The sequence below is a fragment of the Schistocerca piceifrons genome, chromosome 2 (assembly GCF_021461385.2).
Source record: "Schistocerca piceifrons isolate TAMUIC-IGC-003096 chromosome 2, iqSchPice1.1, whole genome shotgun sequence".
NCBI classification, from domain to species: Eukaryota; Metazoa; Arthropoda; class Insecta; order Orthoptera; family Acrididae; genus Schistocerca; species Schistocerca piceifrons.
In genome coordinates, this window is record NC_060139.1 from 323,123,693 (window position 1) to 323,144,663 (window position 20,971).

Consider the following 20,971-nt stretch of genomic DNA (forward strand, 5'->3'; position numbering starts at 1 on the left):
AAGAAAAGAAAGTTTCAAGCGTGGGATTAAAATTCTGAGTGAAAAGGTATCCATATTAAGATTTGCTGATGACGTTGTTATCGTCAGTGAAACTAAAGAAGAAATATGGGATCTACTGAATAGAATGAACAGTGTAATGAGTACAGGACATGGACTGCACGTAACGTGGTAAAAGACAAAGACAATAAAAAGTAGCGAAAATGAGAACAGCGTGAAGCTTAACATCAAGGTTGTTGATCACGAAGCATATGACGTTAAGGAATTCTGCCACCTTGGATGCAAAATAACCCATGACGGACGAAGCAAGTGAGGCAAGGATGACATAAAATGTAAATCAGCACAGGCAAAGGGCGCTTTCCGGACCAAGAGAAGTCTACTGGTATAAAATAGACGCCTTAATTTGAGGAAGATATTCGTATTAATGTACATTTGGAGCACAGGCTTGTATGTCAGAGATTCATGAACAGTAGGAAACCCAGAACAGAAGAGGACCAAAGTGTTTGAAATGTGGTCTTAGAGAAGAATGTTGAAAATCTGTTGGAGTGATAAGAAATGAGGAGGTCCTCTACAGAATGAGTGAAGAAAGATATGGATAGAAGAAAGGGCAGGTGTTGAGACTTCAGGGAATAACCTACATGGTACTAGAGAGAGCTGTTGAGGGCAAAAACATTAGGGGAGGGCAGAGATTGGAGGCAGATTACATCAAACCACTCAGAAGACTGACCACTCAAAAGAGGAAAGAAAGGAAAAAGAAATGGCTCAAATGGCTCTGAGCACTATGGGACTTAACATCTGTGGTCATCAGTCCCCTAGAACTTAGAACTACTTAAACCTAACTAACCTAAGGACATCACACATATCCATGCCCGAGGCAGGATTCGAACCTGCGACCGTAGCGGTCACGCGGTTCCAGACTGAAGCGCCTAGAACCGCACGGCCACACCGGCCGGCTGAAAAAAGAAAAAAAGGAGATTCACAACTGGCATATGGCGCTTAGCCTTGGAACCAGGCACAACGGCAATGCGTAAGATGAATTTGTTGGCCTAATACACCGTCACGTAACATCTGATCATTCAGTTACAGTTAGTGCAGTATCTTGGTTTACGATGGCGTCATCCGGTAAAGGGCTTGGCGCACTGATACGGTATCTGACAGCATTTTGGCAATCACCCCTAGCTTATCGGTCGAAACAGTGGGAAACTGCCTAGGCACCTGGAGTAATCCCTGTGCCATCCGGGTCGTAAATGACCAAGGCAAACTCAGTAGATTCACTGGTCACGTTGTACACACTTTGAACGCCACTATGTTCACACAACTTATATAAATTTTCTGGTCGTAATTTAAAATAAAATAACTACCAGCATATTCTAAAACAATTCCATTACCTGAATGAAATCACAGACCAGCATCAGGTCTGTATGTAATCCCTTAGCCACGAATAACCTCATTAGCCATGACAAGGGCTCAGTTATGCAATAAGATCGTACCCATTCAACTAATGGTAATAATCGGCCATTCCCGGTGCAACAGTTCTTAGAAAACCTGAGTGTGTGAGAATTCCTCTAACGCTAGGTATGACTGAGAATAGAGACGCTGCTCCCACAATCCAATAAGGCCAACTAAGTTCTTGGTTGAACAACGCACGCACAAAGGGGAGTTTATGTCTTGTCATCACCTTCACCTTATTACAAAGTCTCGGTGGAACTTCAGATTGACGCCGCCCTAGTTTCCCCTGGGGTCTGCTAACCGCTAATTAATATCGTCCGTCACGTGCATAATACACAGACCCACCGCAGCGGTATTCAGCAACTCTGGCCAAGGCAGAAGTCTTATTAAATTTACGCATATCTTGTGTCTCGTGCTGAACCATATCCTAGAGGTCTCTACGATCACTTCTTTCATCAGCAAATCTGATGCTTCCAACGCCGGGTACCACCTTATCCAAACCTGCAAATGTCATATTTTTCTCAGGAAATAATGTCTGTGGACGATCATCCGGTCATACCCAATCTAAAATTTTGTTTACAGCATTGCTGTGAGTGACCTGAACATTCAGAGCCAAAATGACTGTTTGAATTTGTTGTATATGCTGTACCAACGTCTCACTCTGCCGTTGCACACAATAGAAATGCTGAATAATTAATTCAATCTTCATCCTAGTAGGTAATTTCTCCTATATAATTCTTTCCCGTAAGTCTCCCAGTGTGCTACGATATTGCTAGATGTCACTAACCATTCGGCTCCAACAACCACGAAACAAGGGATATAAATATGAAAAATGACTGAAGCCTCGATCTTTAGAATATCGGCTAGGTTTTGCAAGGGAAGAGAAAACCATAAAAATTTGACTATTTCTTGAACGTCATGGATAGAAAAACTATCAACAATACGGAACATTGGGAAAACTTTGGTTGGGTAACTTACTGGTAACCTAGGAAACTGGTACCCCATACATTCACTAACACTGCCTTTCATCCCGCCATTAACCTCACCTCTCTTCTCATAAGGGAGTGCGACCTCATCTTTATCGCCAAATGAAGTGGCATTCCACTCTAATGCGTTCAGCTTCATTTGCAATTCCATAAGTTTATTCTGCAGTTCATTAATTGTAACACTCTGTTCCTGATTGGTTTTAACTGCTTTCAAGTCTTGAACTACAATGGTTAATATGAACTTGTACTCGAAATATCTGTGCATGAGACAGATTAGTATATTCAAAGAAGTCCATATGTGACTCTATGCTAAAGAGAGGGGTGCCATAAACAGATAAGGCAGGACTCACCTCACCAGCATCGCACGCAGCCGCGCGGAATTAGCCGAGCGGTCTTAGGCGCTGCATTCATCGACTGTGCGGCTGATCCCGGCGGAGGTTCGAGTCCTCCCTCGGACATGGGTGTGTGTGTCTGTCCTTAGGATGATTTAGGTTAAGTAGTGTGTAAGCTTAGGGACTGATGACCTTAGCAGTTAAGTCCTCATAAGATTTCACACACATTTTTGAGAATCGCACGCAGCGACTTTCAGAGGACACGCCACAATCCCGTACAATCCTACGCCTGGATGAGCAATGCTTCTCTTTCCCGATAGGCCACGTTCCCAGAGCTCGTACTGAAACTGCTCTTTCTTTAAATACCTTAACCGCAGAACACCTCTTAGTTCCAAAGTAGACAAGGATATACCTAAAACGTACAAAACAGCAAACAGAGTCTGCCCAGAAATATTTTTAAAAAACCATGTCATAATTCAAAAATAAAGTCACGAATGACGCTTAACTGAAATTGTTAATTTGCCCAGCTATAAGAGAGCCACGCTCTGCTACGTGCCTGGGGACTGGTAGGTCTAGGACGTCAAATAAACATTTCCAAAAATAACAATTTTATTAAAATCAACCAAGACTGTGCTCATCAAGTAACAAGATACAAATGGTTGCACAGATATTTACAGTGCCGTCATTGAGAAAGTTTAGATGAGCTGTACTACTTAAATTCGTTCTTCCCCTGCAACCTGGTTGCACAGATATTTACAGTGCCATCACTGAGAAAGTTTAGATGAGCTGTACTACTCAGATGCGTTCTTCCCCCTGCACCCTGGTAATCAAACGAATAAATAGCCATTTTAAACGTAGGGGAAATAACATGTAACTTTGATCCACTTAAACAGGAACAAATTAATGGACGGAAGCAGTTTAACACCAAACTATAAGTAATAAATTCTTTTCAAGTCTCTTCGCACCAGTGACAAACACCAAGTAAGATACACTGCAGACCAATAGGGAGCGAACTTCCGGCAAATAGTAATGAAAAGATTGGACTGGATGTTAAAGTCATCTCCTCGTCGCAAGTTTACAGCAACAGAAAATGTTCTGAAATATGCTATCCCAGTTCAATTCGTTTTTGTTGAATAGAGGCTGTTCAAAGTGGTAACTGGTACACCAGACTTTCTTTGGCCCTGGCCCATGACCAAATGATTCCTTCGCCCGATCTACAGTCACCCTATTTTCCTCCAGTCCAGAAGCTCGCATAAGGACAGTATGACAGTCATATAGCCGGTCACGCACTTATCTAGAGATGCTCACACAGCTTGTCGGCTCAGAACAGTCTCCACGTTCCTGCTTCCAGTTGGAACTTTCCGACGTGACAGACAGACAGAGACCCTTCACCGCAAGTCCGGCATGCCTGTAATATGCTCGGAAGTTAGTGAACTGGCCCTCTCGGGAGTCTCACGCCAAGCTGTTGCTGATTAACAGCCGAAGAGCATAATCATGCACAGTATCCATAAGAGAAGACAGTAAAACAACGCCACATGTATTTTTTTTTTTGAGTCGTTAGTATCAGTTTTCTGACTGGTTTGATGTGATCTGCTACCATTCCCTCTCCTAGGCCAATCTCTTCATCTCAGAGCACCACTTCCACCCTTCGTCCCGAGTTATTTGCTGCATGTACTCCAATCTCTGACTTCTCCTAATGCTTTTGCAGTCAACAATTGCCTCTGGTACCACGATCGTTATTCCCTGATACCTTAACACACGTTCTGCCACCGTGCTCCTTCTTCTTGCCAGTGTTTCCCAAGTGTTCCTTTCTTCACTCATTCTGTGGAGGACCTACTACCATATAATGCCTTGCTACAAACGACATTCTGGAAAATGTCTTTCTCAGATTAAGGCCTATATTTGATACCAATAGACTTCTGGCAGCCAGAAAAGGGCTCTTTGGCTGTGCTGATCAGGTTTTTCACGTTCCCTTGTTTCGCTTTCTTCGTCCGTCATGGGTTACTTTGCTATCAACGTCGGAGAAATCCTTAACTTCATCTACATAGTGATCAACAATTTTTATGTTAAATTCCTCACTATTTTCATTTCTGCTACTTTTCATTACATTTGTCTTTTTTCGGTTTACACTCACGCCAAATTCTGTACTCATTAGACTGCTCATTCCATTCAACAGATCCTATAATTCTTCTTCAGTTGCACTGAGGATAGCAATGTCATCTGCAAATCTTACCATAGACATCCTTCCACAGTGAATTTTAATCCCAACCTTGAACCTTTCGTTTCTTTCGTCATTGCTTGTTCGATGTATACATTGAACAGTAGAGCCGAAATATTTTATCACTGCTTCACACACTTTTTAATAAGAGTACTACGTTCTTGATCATCCAGTACTATTGTTCCTTCTTGGTTATTGCACACACGGTATATTACTGGTCTTCCCCTATAGCTGACCCCTATTTTCCTCACAATTTCGAAGATCTTGCGCCGTTTTACAAAGCCGAAAGCTTTTCCTAGATTGACAAATTTAATGAACGTGTCTGATTGTTCTTCAGTCTTGCTTCCGTTATCAAACGCAACGTCAGAATCGCCTCTGTGGTATCTTTACCTTCCCTAAAGCGAAACTGATCGTCACCTAACACATCCTCAGTTTTCTTTTCCGTTCTCCTGTATATAAATCTTGTTAGCAGCTTGGGTGCGTGAACTGTCAAGCTGATTGTGCGGCAGTTCTCTCACCTATCGGCGAATGATTATCTTCGGAATTGCGTGGATGATGTTCTTCCGGAAGTCTGATGGTACATCGCCAGTCTTATGTATCGAACACACCAACTTGAATAAGTAGTTGTATGTTGCCGCTTCTTCCAATGATTTTATAAAACTCCGATGGAATGTTATCTGTCCATTTTGCCTTCTTACTGCCTTCAGTTCATCCAGAAATCTTTTACATACTGACTCCAACACTGGATCCCCTATGTTTTCCATACCGACTACAGTTTCTTTTCGTCGTCAGACAAGTTATCCCACCCCCCATAGAGGCCTTCCATTAACTCTTTCCTGCTGTCCCGTCTGTTCTTGGCGTCTAAAAGTGGAATCGCATTGCTCTCTTAATGGTACCATCCCTGCTTTTAACATTTATTTATGCCACGTCATTCGATAACCGTTTCTTTTTCGATTTCTTCTCATGTTATCTGCATCTACTTAGCCTAGGCTTCCCTGAACTTTCTATTTATTTCATTCCTAAGTGATTTATACTGCTGTATTAATGTCTGTCCCCGAGCATTTTTGTACTTCCTTTTTTCATCGAGAAACTGGAGTATTTCTTCTGATACCCAAGGTTCTTTCCAGTTATCTTCCTTATACTAATGTTTATCAATCCAACATCTGTGATTGCTTTTTCTTATATAGGAGGGCTATTCGGAAAGTAAGCAACGATAGGTCGCGAAATGGAAACCACAGTGAAAATAAAAACTGTTTTATTTGCAACGGTTGCCACAGTTCCTCATTCATTATCACATTATAGACCGTTTCATTTCCGGATGTGTTCCTGTCCCGATCTGTAACATCTTGTCTAATGTCACGCTCCCACATAATGTGATCCAGGGTACCGACTACTCCACACTCACAAGTGTCTCTGGTGTGTTGTCGTATTTTTAGTAAACAGCTGGGATACAGACAGTGTTCCGAAAGGACAGGAAGCTAACATAGAATGCTGATACAAGATAAAAGGAAATAAAATCAATCAAGTTGGTTAACCACACAATCCTTCTTCTTGGCATGTTTACGTAATAAGCCAATAGCATAAAAGACAGAAAAGTAATCTACTGGACTAGGTGAAGCTAAGTTAGTCATTACAAACAATACTTCTACGAAAGGTGGCTGAGTCAGATACCTTTCACTACCCCTACAGTTACTGAACAGCAGTATGCCAACAAAAACCTAAAGTTCTTTTTCGAAAATAGTATTACCAAACATGCTACGGATCTGAAAAAAATACAAGCAGAGTTAAAAAAGTTGTTAGAAGGAATGTCTGAATAGTGACCGAAAGAAAATAGTAAGTTGCTCTGTCATAAGTCTGAAGGGTCCACGGCTTAGATCCCAACTAAAATTCTCAAAGAGGATAACCTGATCAGACCAACCGTCAATTCTACGGATTGCCTCTCCTCTACACAGTCGCCGCTCACACTTAGACATCTGTCGTAGCGTTGTACCAACTTTTCAATTCCGTCGTTATAGAAGACAGCCGCCAGTGCTTTTCGACAATTTTATACTCTGGACTGCTGCTCGTTGTCTGTGTCAAAATATTGTCTTCACAGCCAGCGGTTCATTTGAGCAGAGATGAACCTCAGGGGTAGGCAGTTATAGGCTGTATTGTGGGTGATCAAACACTTCCCCTCCGAAAACGCTGCAGGAGCATCTTCATTACCCCTGCAGAGTGCGGCCAAGAATTATCGTGTAGAACGAACCGCATGATAGTTATGTGGATTGCATAGCTTCAGCCGAAATATTTCACCAGGCACTCAAACTTGGCGAAAATTTTTGCCCATTTTTACGTTCTCACTGTGAGCTCAGAACTGCAAAGATCGACATAATGAGATCGACGGCGGTACTAGACACAGCTTTTCACTGTATTTTCCATTTCGCGACCGATTGTTCCTTACTTTCCGAATAACCCTCGTAGATGTCCGCTCGTCTTCAACTGAACTGACCACTGTCGTATTCCTTACCGTAGTCTCCACACCTTTATCGTTTCTCCGCATTTAACTTTCTGTCAGCTCAACCTTTGCGACTGCCCTTCTTCAACTGCACTGACAACTCTGGAATTCCTTACTACAGTGTTCACATCCTTTGCGAATTTCAAACGCGTCTCATCATTCCTCAGTAGTTCGGTATCATTCTTCTGTCCACACTGCTTCTTGCGGATGATTCTCTTAAACTTCAGTCTACTGTTTATCATCACTAAATTTTGATCAGAGTCTGCATCTGCTCCTGATTACGCCTTAAAATACAATACCTGATGTAGAAATCTTTGTCACGTCATGATATAATACATTTAGAATCTTCTAGTGTCTCCCGGTCTTTTCTGAGTACACCTATTCCTATTGTGAATCTTGAGCAGAACGTTCACCAATATCCTCTGAAATTTACTGCAGAATTCAGTGTTTCTCCTTCCTCATTCCTGCTGTCAAGCCCATATTCTCTTATAACGCTTTCTTCTATTTCTTCCTGTACAACCACATTCCAGTCCACCATAGTTCTTGGATTTTCATATCTCTTTACATACGAAATTACTCATTTATTAATCTCATATACTTTAACTATTTATTCTTGCTCTGCTTACAACATTACATGTATATCTGAACTATCATTGTCAGTGTTTGTTTGCTGTCGAATCTGATGAGAACAATCCTACCACTGGTTTGTTCACAGTGCCTTACTCTATGCCCTTCTTTGCTATTCATAGGGAATCCTCATCCAGTTGTATCATTTTCTGTTGCTGTCGATATTACTCTATATTCGTCTGACCAGAAATTCATATCTTCTTTTCATTTCAATTCAGTGACACCTACTGTATCTAGACTGAGGGTATGTATTTTGCTGCGTAGATTTTGTAGCTTTACTATTAGTCCAAAGTTGACATTCCATGCTCCGACTCGTATAATGTTGTCCCTTCGTTGGTCGTTGTATCTTTTTCTCATGATCGCCTCCCTCTTGGCATTCCCCTCCCAGAGATTCGAATGTGGGACTTATCTGGAATCTTTTTCCAATGTAAAGAACATCATGAATTGTTTCTTAAATTAATGGTGACATGCCCTATGGCTATAAAATAAAACAAAAAAAAACACCGTCCAAACAGGCCCACCAACCGCCGTGTCATCGTCAGCTCTTAGGCATCAATGGATGTGGATACAGAGGGCACGTGATCAGCAGACGGCTCACGGCTGTTTTCAGTTTTCGTAACCAGTGCCGCTACTTCGGAATCAAGTAGTTCCTCAATTGACACCACTTGCCAACAGCACTCAGAAAACCCAGACGGCGAACCATCCAAGAGCTAGCCAAGCCCGACAGTGCTTAACTTCGGTGATCTGACAGGAACCGGCGTTATCACGGCAACAAGGCCATTGGCACTTGTGGCTCTACCCTATGTGTCTTTATTTCAGTGGTTTCCATTGCCTTCTGCGTCCTAATGCTGTTCATCATGCTTATACTTCCGCATTTTACTGACAGTTTCCAGTCCCAAGGGCAAGAGAGTATCCTGAACTTCTATCCGATACTCCACCCCTGTTGGCAGAACGAGGGTGACTTCTTATACCAGAAATCTTTGGCCGGCGTTGCTGATGATTTTATTCAAAATTTAAGCAATGGATAGGTCCAAACCTGGGGCCCAGGACGGTTTAGTTACTAGTCAAAGAAACTACCCCTAGACCATAGCCCTCAAGTGGAAAGTGCAGGAGCCAGGCTCGAACATTAAGCAAAGGCAAGCAAGGGCCCATGAGTCGAATCAGGCGACAGGGCATCCTTCCAATCCTTCAAGTGGCTGATGAGGTCAATGTGTCCTATCTCACACATAGGAATAGAAACCACCTTCATGCGTAAAATGTAATAGCTTTGGCATTAGCTGCTACCACCAGAAGCAGTGTCAGCCTGTTTTTACATTTCGCCCTAGGTGGCCAAACTGGGGCAGTCCAGTAAGATGTGTGCCGCCTTCAGACAGATATCACACTGATTCTGGGGTGGATCCTCATGTTGTAGGCTGGAGCCATGGTTCATCAAGTGTGGCCAATATGAAGCTGACAGAGAATGGTAGGTTTCTTGAGAGAAGCGTAAGGGGAAGAATCACATATGAACGTGGACCCCTATACTGCTCACATTTTGTTTAGAGAAACCTGGGCACACTCTTCCAAACTTCCTTTGACGGTGATGGCCTAGTTCTGGTAGCCCCATCTCCGAAGTCGGTATCCAGGTAGCCAAGATAGCTCAGATAGCCTAGGGATGCCATCTTGAATTGGGATAGAAAAGACGACTGACCATCTAGCTTAATAGACGTCAGAAAGGAAATTTAAAATAGTCACAGCTAATGGTTCTCGAGGGTAGCACTGGTTGATATCTTGAAGACTACTCAGGGAGTCACTGCCAGTTAAGAAAGTATGACCAGTGCAAGAATGAATGTTACTGAGAGCTCAAGCAATGGTCACTAGTTATGCTGTGAATTCACTGCATCCATTTGGCACGGTGTGTGGTTCGCTGCGCCCTGCTTGTGTGTAGGCAAAATCGATTCACCTGTCGACCATAGAGCCGTCGGCGTATGGCACTTACAAACGCGGAAATGCGTCAAGGACGTTCAGGAACAGGCTGCAAAAATCCATGTTCAGCAGAGTCTTTCTACCCAAAGCATAAGTGGAGACAGATTAGAGGACGGAGTGCCCACTATTGTGGCGTACGCAATTACTCTCTGACAAGAGGTGAACAGATTGAGCAGTTGGTCATTGAGGTAGGGTTCTGGTTATGGATGGACATTATGACGATGTGACCGTTATTGCAGATTATATGCACCACAGCGTGACTCCGATGCGGGTATATAAGCAGCGACATGTAGGCAAAGGGTTAGTGTGGCCGTGTAACGGAAACTTTTTGATCGTCCATTATACATGTGAATTACAGTTACGAACGACTTAAATTGGAACGATCACATAGATAATGCTGTGGTGAAGGCAAACCAACGACTGCGTTTTATTGGCAGAGGATTTAGAAGATGCAACATGTCCACTAAATAGACCGCCTACACTACGGTTGTCCGACCTCTGCCAGAGTAGTGCTGTGAGGTATGGGATCGGGGGAGGGCATCGAAGAAGTCCAAAGAACGGAAGTTCGGAGAAAGTGTCACGGATACAATAAGAGGTGGCAATCGTTAAAACAAAAGTGAGGTCTTTCCAAGAAATTTCAGTCACCATCTGTCTCCTATCAATGTAAAAATATTTTACGGTCGCCAACCTACATAGGAAAAAATGATGATCGTAATGAAATAAGAGAAATCAGAGATGGTACAGAAAGGTTTAAGTGTTCATTCTTCCACACGCTGTTAGAGAGTGCAATGGTCTAAAGGTGGTTCGAAGAATACTCTGCCAGCCACTTAAGCGTGAACTTCATAGTAGTTATGTATATCTAGATGCAGGCTATTTTTATTGATATCCAGTACTTTTTCTTGACCATTCTGATTTCTTTTCTATATCCGATTTTTAATTTTAGTGTCAAACCGACTTAGTGGTCTATGAATAAAAATGTCCTTTGTTGGCGAATAACGCAGCCCGCCGCACAACATTTTAAAATGCTTTTATTTTAGAATCTCAACGCCTTTCGGTCATTCATGGCCCTCTTTAGATAGCTAATGTTTCCAGTCATCTGAAGAAATCTATTATGCCTATAAAATAAAAGCATTTTAAAAATCTTTTATCGCTGGTTACGTTGTTAACCAACATTCATTACCGGCCGCACGGAGTTCACAACATCCAACACGGATTAAATAACATTAAAAATATCCTTTGTTTCTAACTCGCTGGATACGCTAGATTTGGTCATACAAGACTGTAATCTGACATTGATAGGGCCAAAGATGAAATTGTCTGTACAACTACACTCGAAACATCCATGATATAGTCCATCCAAAGATAATTTACAATTACAAAATGGCTCTGAGCACTATGCGACATAACGTCTGAGGTCATCAGTCGCCTAGAACTTAGAACTAATTAAATCTAACTAACCTAAGAACATCACACACATCCATGCCCGAGGCAGGATTCAAACCTGCGACCGTTGTGATCGCTCGGCTCCAGACTGTAGCGCCTAGAACCGCACGACCACTCGAGCCGGCTACAATTACAGAAAACTAAAAGATACATTAATCGCCTCTTTTGTGGGCATGTGTATAGATATCTTAGATCTGTACATATCTGCTTATCTTTAAAAATACGAGTACGTCTGTAAAAATTGAATTTCTTTCAAAATACATTGTGAAAAAATTCGTATTTAAAAACGTCTGTACAAAAATGAATTCAAAATTACCGTTTTTTTAAAATATTTCTGTTAAGATGATGCGGCAAGTATTATATTTTGATGGCTTATTTACAGCACTTCATAAAATAACTGGAAGAACACATGTAGATTATGTTCGTTTTGTTCGTTTGATAAATTTTGCGGATTTTTCTTTTTTTCCGCGAAAATTACCAATTCTTCTAAAACATCTAACAGTGGACTTTTACCTGCGGTATGAATAAATTTTATACTGTCATGTATCTCACCTAATTTATGTTTAGTTGTTCTCAAATGTTCACTCAATTTACTGTATTTGTCCTTATGAACATTCTCTTTGTGTGTTAGTGTGTATCTGACGCAGTATTAAGGAACAACTTCCAGAACACGATATAATAAGCAACGAAAATATAACACCGGCCATATCACCCTGGCGGAAATACTTTTAAGAAGCAGTAATTTTGGATACATTTTTCTTTAGACGTTTTTAAATATGAATTTTTTTATATTTTTGAAAGATTTTTAATTTTGGAAGACGTACTCGTATTTTTAAATTCAAGCAGGTATGTACAGATCTAAGACCTCTGTACACACGCCCATAAAAAAGGCAATTAATATAACTTTCGTTTTCTGTAGCTGTGAACTATCTTAGGACAGACTATACCATGAACGTACAAGTACTGTTGTACAGCTAATTTCATCTTTGGAGCTGTCACTGTCACTGTCATCATTTACTATTAACGTACTTTCAACGCATGTTTAAGTACTATAGTAGAGCCAAATTAATCTTTAGAGCTGGAAGCAGAATATGTTATTTACGTAATGTCAATGTAAGTTTTCTGTACTGTCTCAATTTGTATCTTTTACAGTGCATATTCTTATGATGCTCTTGTACATTTAAAGAGCGAAACCGGTCAATAAAAAAAATACCAACTGCAATTTGTGGCTGTGTTCGAAAACTTCAATATTCTTACGTTTTGGGTATCCAAGTCCTAAAAAATAATGTTAAGCCAACAAATGACAGTTCCTTTAGATGCAACAAGTTTTGAGTACCTTTTGTAAAACATAGTTCTTTTGGCACAGCTTATTCTTAAACGCACAGAATCAGTTGCGGTAAATGAAAACAGAATTTTAGCATGCTTTTCTGATGTACCGTAACCCCCTCTTAGATACAATTCTGTGGAAGCCATTGAGAAGTGCGATGCAACTAGCTGTCCAAACACCCATATTTAGCTTTTTCGCTATACCATTACCATAAAGGCCGGGGTAATTTCTCTAAAGGAACGAGGTCGATTTCTTGTCCCGTCATCGTCGATTTCTTGCGTGTGCTTCATTCACTAAAAGTTAAATGAATTTTTTTCCCTCGTGAAATTATGTCTTCGACTGTATGTCAATTTCATGACATTCGACAATGTCATCCCTTTCTCCTTACATTTCCTTCGATTTGCGGAAACCAGCGCACAGCTGTTTGAACGTTTAGTTGAGTGGGGAGCAGAGAGTGCCCTTTATAAGTGCCAACGGCGGGTGGAAGGTTCCAGATACGTTATCCAGGTGTCGCAGTTGCACAACGGCCGGTTGTTCAGAGCGGCGCAGCGGGCCGCCGCCGGTATCGGCGGCACCTCTCAGCTGCGTGCGAAGTCCAGTAGCTCCATTAGCTCTCCAGCTCAAAGCTATCTGCCGCCAGCATCTGACAAAGCGGCCGCCGAGCAGCGCAGACGAGAGACTTGTTTGCCACGGCTGCCGTTCGCGTGTGATACACGCCTGATAGCAACGTGCTGCTCCCCGCCCCACCTCCCAGCGCTCCCGTCTCGCCATCGTGGGAATACACGACGGATACTGCAGGCTCATCAGAGAGACGTGCTATCGCCCGAGAACGCGAGCAGATGCCCCTTGCATCCTCGCTGTCTACTTCGACTTGCAAAAGGGTTATGAGATCAAGTGGCGTCATCCTCGTTACCCTACACAGTTGGGTTACCAGGACCCGCTTCCGATTTTTCCCGGAACTCTCCCAATCCATAGCCACTTACGTCGATAGTAACGACATGAGCTGCCACCTGCAGCTGGCTGCACCATATGCTCTTCGCAGCAACAGAAGCATCCTTTCCACCTCTAGAATCACACCTTCTGGTATGTTCACAAAGTGCACACTGAATTACTGCCCACACCTTGGCCGCTGTATCTCTAAGGGGTCCCATCATGTGCCCAACATTGGAGCTCACAACTGCCAGCAATTCCACCCTCCAAGAATGCCCATAGCTTGTGGGCCGGGAGGCTTCCTCTGGAATAGGGCAAGAGACTGCATCTGGCTAAGGACCTTTGTTAGCCACAGATAGCGCCGAAATCTGTTTGTCAGACGATCCATGGAAGCCTCTCAGTCAATGCCCTGGAATGTCTTTCGCTGTCCATTACTCCTTGAAAAGAACTCCGACTCGAACATGGGCGAGTGACCATCCTCAATGCAGCCAGTAACAGGGGTGGTTACAGTGTGGACTTATCAGGGTACACAGAGGACATGCTGGGGCACCTCACATCCATACATCTGGCGCACCACAGTGATGCCTATTGCCAATAGTCTCAAACTGCATGACTGAAGCCAGCACCACCTGGAGCTGTTAGCGAGGGTCACCAACTCAGCTCCCATGCAAACACACCAGTCAGAGTACTTAGCGATACTGAAGGCGGCACAACCATACACTAGACAGAACGGTGCATGCATACAAAGCTGTTGCTACAGAGATGGGAGCTGCTGCTCTACTAACGAGTTCAGTAACTTTAACTGACTGACTGACTGCTCACACGAAAACAAGGCCTGTCGTGATGCAAATGGCGGAAATATACACTGCACTAGGGAAAAATAGAGAAACAGAAGAGAAAACTGCCAAAACACCTATTCATCTCTGATTCCACTTATAACATTTCCTTTTTTATGAAGCCTAACATCAAATCACCTTAAATACTATACTAAACTATTTTCCTACCTTCAGCTTTTTGATGCCCTTTGGCAGAATTTAAGTTGTTGAATTGTTTTACAAAAGTTAAATTTTTCAGTTTTTTCTGCCAGATGAACCCCAGAGCAGATATTTCGATAGATGAATGTAAGAAACCTATGAATACTTACATTAAAATAGGCCAGTAAAATAAACTCTAACAGTTTATGGTCGAATCAGCGTAAGAAGTGACAGTGGACTGGGCGTTGCAGTTTCACACGCCTTCCTTGACCAATCAAGTAACGCAATTTTGTGAACGACTAAATCGCAACGCCTCAGTGTTGTCACAGCTCCAGACACGATTATAGTTTACGCCTGCAGTCGTTTGCGCTTTGCAGTTGAAGGCTGGCAACAGGCCTGTCAACAGTCTGGCATCTTCTTGCGGCGACTCGACTAATGACATGAAATTCAGACAATCGTCTCCTTGGTTCAAATGGCTCTGAGCACTATGGGACTTAACTTCTGTGGTCAGTAGTCCCCTACATCTTAGAACTACTTAAACCTAACTAACCTAAGGACGTCACACACATCCATGCCCGAGGCTCGATTCGAACCTGCGACCGTCCGCTCGGCCACCCCGGCAGGCAGTCGTCTCCTTCCTAGTTTCTCCATCTACATCTATACTCTTCAAACCACCGTCAGCGCTTGGCAGATGGTACGTGCAAGTGTACCAATTATTAGGGTTTCTTCCTGTTCCATCCACGTATGGAGCGTCGGAAGAACGATTGTTTGACTGCCTGTGTGCGTGCAGTAGTTATTCTAATCTTATCCTCACGATCCGTGAGTGAGCGATACGTAGGGGTTCCGGTATATCCCTAGAGTAATTACTTAAAGCCGGTACTTGAAACTTTATTAATAGACTTTCTCGGGATAGTTTGTGTCTGTCTTCAAGAGTCTGCCATTTCAGTTTCTTCAGTATGTCCGTGATACTTTCCCATGGATTAAAATGTTATAGTGCAGCAACGCTAACAGGGAAGCAAAATTTGTAGCTCTATCACTGCACCTTGTGCTGTGTGACACCCCATCGAGAAACTGACATTTCATGGAGTGGACATATTTTCAAGAATTTCTTTACTCTCTTCTACCGGATCAAATAAATAATCTCTTATCGACTGACGCATTTTGGTACGTAGGCGAAGAGCAGAAAGCAGTGATGATTGCATCTATAATACAGCGTGACGGTGTTCTTTTGAAGTACTACAATCTGTATCATGTAAACCTGGATGTAGTCTCCTCACGCTATGGTGTTTCTTATTTGTCAGAGGACAAAGAAAAAATACTGCTATGATTAAGCTGCCCAGGAGAGGAGAGGAGGGGGGAGGGGGAAGGATATTCTTCTGGTTATAAGGAACAGAGATCAGCCAGGTACCTTACAGCCGAGTTTACGTAGTAATGGAGAGGGGGAGAGTGATGTTCAGGGTAACTGGGGATCGATTCCGTGTGGCAGGATGTTGGACAGATTCGTTTCCGCAACTTCATAAGGGATGTTTTAGAGAGCTACTGACAAAAGATTCGGGACTCCCGTTTGGGCAATGTTCTTCAAAGGTTCACTGTAAACAGCGCAGAAACCACCGCAGCACCTTGTAGACGGCATAATATCTTCAGAATTGTTTAACAGTCAAACCCTAATCGTGAAGCTCTTGCTAAAGCCACAGTGTCTACATTCAAGATCTGATAGATTTGTATTTTAGAAGAATCATAATCCGTAATTTTTAGATATGCACGAGAGTTCTACATTGCATAAAAGGTATTATCTCCGTTTTTCCCACACTGCAGACGTCTGCGCCGCTACTCAAAGCTCCCAGCGATGTGTCAAGAAAATTTTTCATCTTGCTCGCTACAGTTCTAGACATAGAACTTGCTTTCGTACTATGTTTCTAGATTCACAGAACGGTTTTTAAGTTTTTTAAAGCAGTCAGTACGACATATCATTACTATGTGTTACTATGACGTCTGTATCGCCATGTTTGTTAGCGTTAATGATAAGCTCCACATCAATTCTGAAAAACTACAATCGCGGGGAAACAGGATGAGAAGGAGTATTGAGAGCATGCATCTACCTCAGTTCACCCCGAGAGATCGAGCTGGCTATTCTGCTCCACACAGTGTTCGTAGTTGACGACATTCCATCACGATGCGGTGCTGTATGCTAGAGAGTTAACGTCTTATAGGTTGAAGTCATATTTTAATCCACTGACACAAGAGTCTTTGAAATCGCCAAGGAAGTTTTAATGAAGACTTTTTACAAATGAATCAAAAATGATATTCATTTTGTTGGCTGAGTAAATTCAGTCAGGGTCCATATTCTAAAGCTGCGTAATCCACGAGTGAAACTATACTAGTGTGCTAAACTTAGGGACAAAAGTAACGGTCACATGGTGTGTCAGAGCCAAGTAACACAGCTCGATGAAAGTTGGAGCACATGTAGAAAGAACACTACAGAATGATACAGAAGGGAAGTTACGAAGATACGCAATCAGCAGAACAGAAATGACACATTTATTCAACGACAACAGTTCCACTGAAGTCGCCACGATTTATGGGCCTCTGGACGTTACAAAAGGCGGGATATGTTGCTTAACAGAGTGTGCGATCACCGCGGAAGGCGATGCATCTCATCCTGTTGGTAAGGAGTCCTTGTGGTAGAACATTTCGCTCCCCCATCAATAAGGTTGACCTGCTGGCTGGTCTTTGGTGCATGTGGATGTGCTACTTTTCGTCTCATTAGTGCATCCAGCGTGTTCTCGATGGAGCTTAAATCCGGGTAATTGGCAGACCAGACCATTCGCTGAATATCGTCTCGTTCCAAGAGATCTTTTTCCTGTGCTGTTCAGTCTGTCGCCCTCTGTAGTCCACAAAAAGGAAGTCAGGACTGAACGCACCCCTGAAAACAAACACTTGTGGAAGAAGATGCTGGGGGCGCTAAGTGATGCCACCACTTGCCATATGGGGGAACGTCCAGATGGCCTAAAGCCCCTATCCATATCAAGTTGAATTGACAAATAAATAAATAAAAAAAAAGAATGATAAATGCGCTTTTTCATTGAAGCGTTCATGATTAGTTTGTATTTATCATACGAGAAAATACATACACACAAGAAATAAATGACTGTAAAGTATCGGGTACATAATGGAAAATTCCACAAACCATCATCTAGGCTATTTATATAAGCTATCGACATTAGAATTGCCAGCAGGAAGCCACCTGGTGTACGATCTTATGATATTATGGGGCATTCTTCTGTGATATGTCAGTCGGTCTGTGGTTCTCCGCAATCGCATTTGCTCCCATGTGTGTAACAAAATGCTTGAGTGTACTGTCGAATTATTACTCTGTATAATACTGGTCATGTTGTGCATAGAAGGCTAATTACTGTGGTTTTGTGCGATTTGTATACAGTAATATCACTTCCAGAAGATCCAAAGGTGACAGCCAGACTCTGTCGCAATTTGTTATAGAGTAAATGAAATGAAAATAAAAATATTAAAACACGTGATCTCAGCTGCCAAATGTTCTTATTTACCAAATATCAGATCACTCCCAACAACGTGTACAACATATAGAAAACCAGAAACAGTTGTTTTAATCCTAATATCAGTACAAGAGTTCTTAAATTAGCGTTATCACAACTAAGACGTATAAAAGTAATATTATTAATAATATTATTTCTGTAACAGTAACCTACCTACAGTTATTGTGAATATGAGAAAGAGTAAAAAAAAATATGGTGTACCTTTTCTAGGTTAGAATCAGGATTCAAACACCCAGCTGCAAAAGAAGTTAACATAACAGAAGAGCCCACAAAACGCTTAAGAAGGCTCAAAAAAATTGAGGTTAGCTGAAGCCATACGAATATTAGTGGAATAGAGGTAGATGAACTCCTTGTGTGTTTGGAAAATTTAGATACCTCTGTAAAGACAGACATCCTGTGCCCATCTGAGCACCACATAACCATAGGGTTAGAGAAGTTGAATGTAACAATTGCTCTTTAGCATCTTACTCACACTGAACTTACACATATAAAGACAGCATAGGATCAAAAACATTGAAACAAATAGATTTTATGGTAATTAGCAGTCAGAACTGTGTGTTTGTGAATTAATACTGTAAAATAGTTCACTATAAATTGTGGCTGTATATAGAGCCCCACTTGAACTGTTCATCCCTATGCAATCAGCTATACAGCAGCAGGCAGTCATTAGTCTGTGATGATTTCATTACAGATCTTCTAAAAGGATTCTGGCAGGAAAAAATCATCTAGAAACCTTATTTGGAATTTACAGTTTGATGTCAGTAATTAATGTTTCAGCAGAGTTTAATAAAGACAATAGGACATTAAGTGATACTGTTTTCTTTCATAAAATTCAAAGCAACAAAATAACTGTATACCTAGTAACAAATGTTCTCTCTAATCATGATTCACAGTTAAGATAAATGAGATAGTGTCTTATAGTATAGATACTCCACCGTGGAAATCAGTTACAATAATTAATAACTCAAGGACAAACGTTTTTTAAATATTTTACAAGAGATGATCTGGGATGATATTTATAATGAACCAGATACTAACATAAATTTTAATCTATTCCATTATAATTCATATCATTGTTTGGAATAACTTTTCGAATAAACTAATCAGAAAGGACATTACACAACCATATGACAATGGATCGCTAGAACGATTAAAGCTTCTTGTGAAAGGAAAACGGAAATTTATCATTTGGCAAGAACAAGCAAATTTCCTAAAATAGTTGAACTTACACAAGCTACGCAAAATTATTAATAAAACTTACTAAAATCAAGGAACATGCCCATTTTGCCAGGAATTATTAAGTCCAACAACATATTTAAATCCATACAGAAAGAAGTAAAATGAGATACGTGATAACATCACTATTGACTGAAATAGAGAGGGAGCTGTAAATGATCAGTAACAGGTACCACATATGTTTAACAATCATTTCTTTAATTGTAGTAGAAAATATAGGGACAAATAGTTCAAGGGAAGAGGCAAAAAAAAATGTTGAAAAAACAGCTTAGATAAAGTTCAGTCATATAAGTGTCTCTCTATCTTCTAGTTCTGAAATTAAGAAAATACTTTATTCTTTGAAAAATCTTTCTCATTTGTATTTTTGGTTTCACCAGTAATGTATTAAAGACTTGTTGCCATATAATAAGCACTGTCTTTTATGAAGTAATAAATGCATCACTAACTCAGGGCATATTTTCAGATGCCATTCTTAAAGCCCTCTGTAAGAAAGGTGACATGAGAGATGTCAGTCACTGCGAGTCCGTTTCACTACTGACAAAATTTTCCAAACTTTTTGAGAAGGTGATGTATTCTGGAATTATATCCCACCTGACTAACAATAATATCCTCTGTAAATTACAGTTTAGATTCCAGAAGAAGTTCTCATCTGAGAATGCCATAGATCCGTTTACTCGCCATGTTTTACAAACATTCAATAGCAAAACAGCACAGGCTGTAGTTTTCTGTACCCTGTCTAAGGAAGCTGAATGTGTGAATCACAATGTTTTCATAGATAAACTAAGGGTTTTTGCAATCGATGATGTAATTGATAATGTCTTACCTAAAAAGAAGAATGCAGAGAATAATACTTAATAATTAGCCAAATAAAGTAGAGGACATTCTTCTGATTGCAGGAGATATCATCAAAAGGTTCCACAAGGCTCACGTCCATTACTGTTTCTCACAAATGTAAACCACATTCCCTCCAATATATAAGCAGAACTAGCTCTTTTTGGAGGTGACAGTATTATTGTAATTTTTGTGGCGGTGTTCGTAGCGACAAACACTTGGCTGTAGAAATGGCTTACGAAGTCACCGCCACACTTTTAATAGCGGGCCGACCGGTCCGCTGGAACAGTAAACAGAAAGATGAAACCCCAAACACTCTGATTAAATAAAAGTCGGTACTTATCTTTATTGATGAAGATACAGAAACACAATAGTGAACTCGGTGTCTACAGAGATCTGTCTAGTTCGAGTCGGAGCGGCTAGGTCAGCGTCGGCTGACGACAAACAACAACTCTGCTGCGATGAACACACAACTGACTAGCAAGGACACAATTCGGTGGCGAGTATACAACTGAGCGGCGAATACAGAACTGTCCTAGCGCTCGCGACTCCAGCGCTTAAGAAGCCAGAAGCCAGCGGTGGCGCGCGCAGAC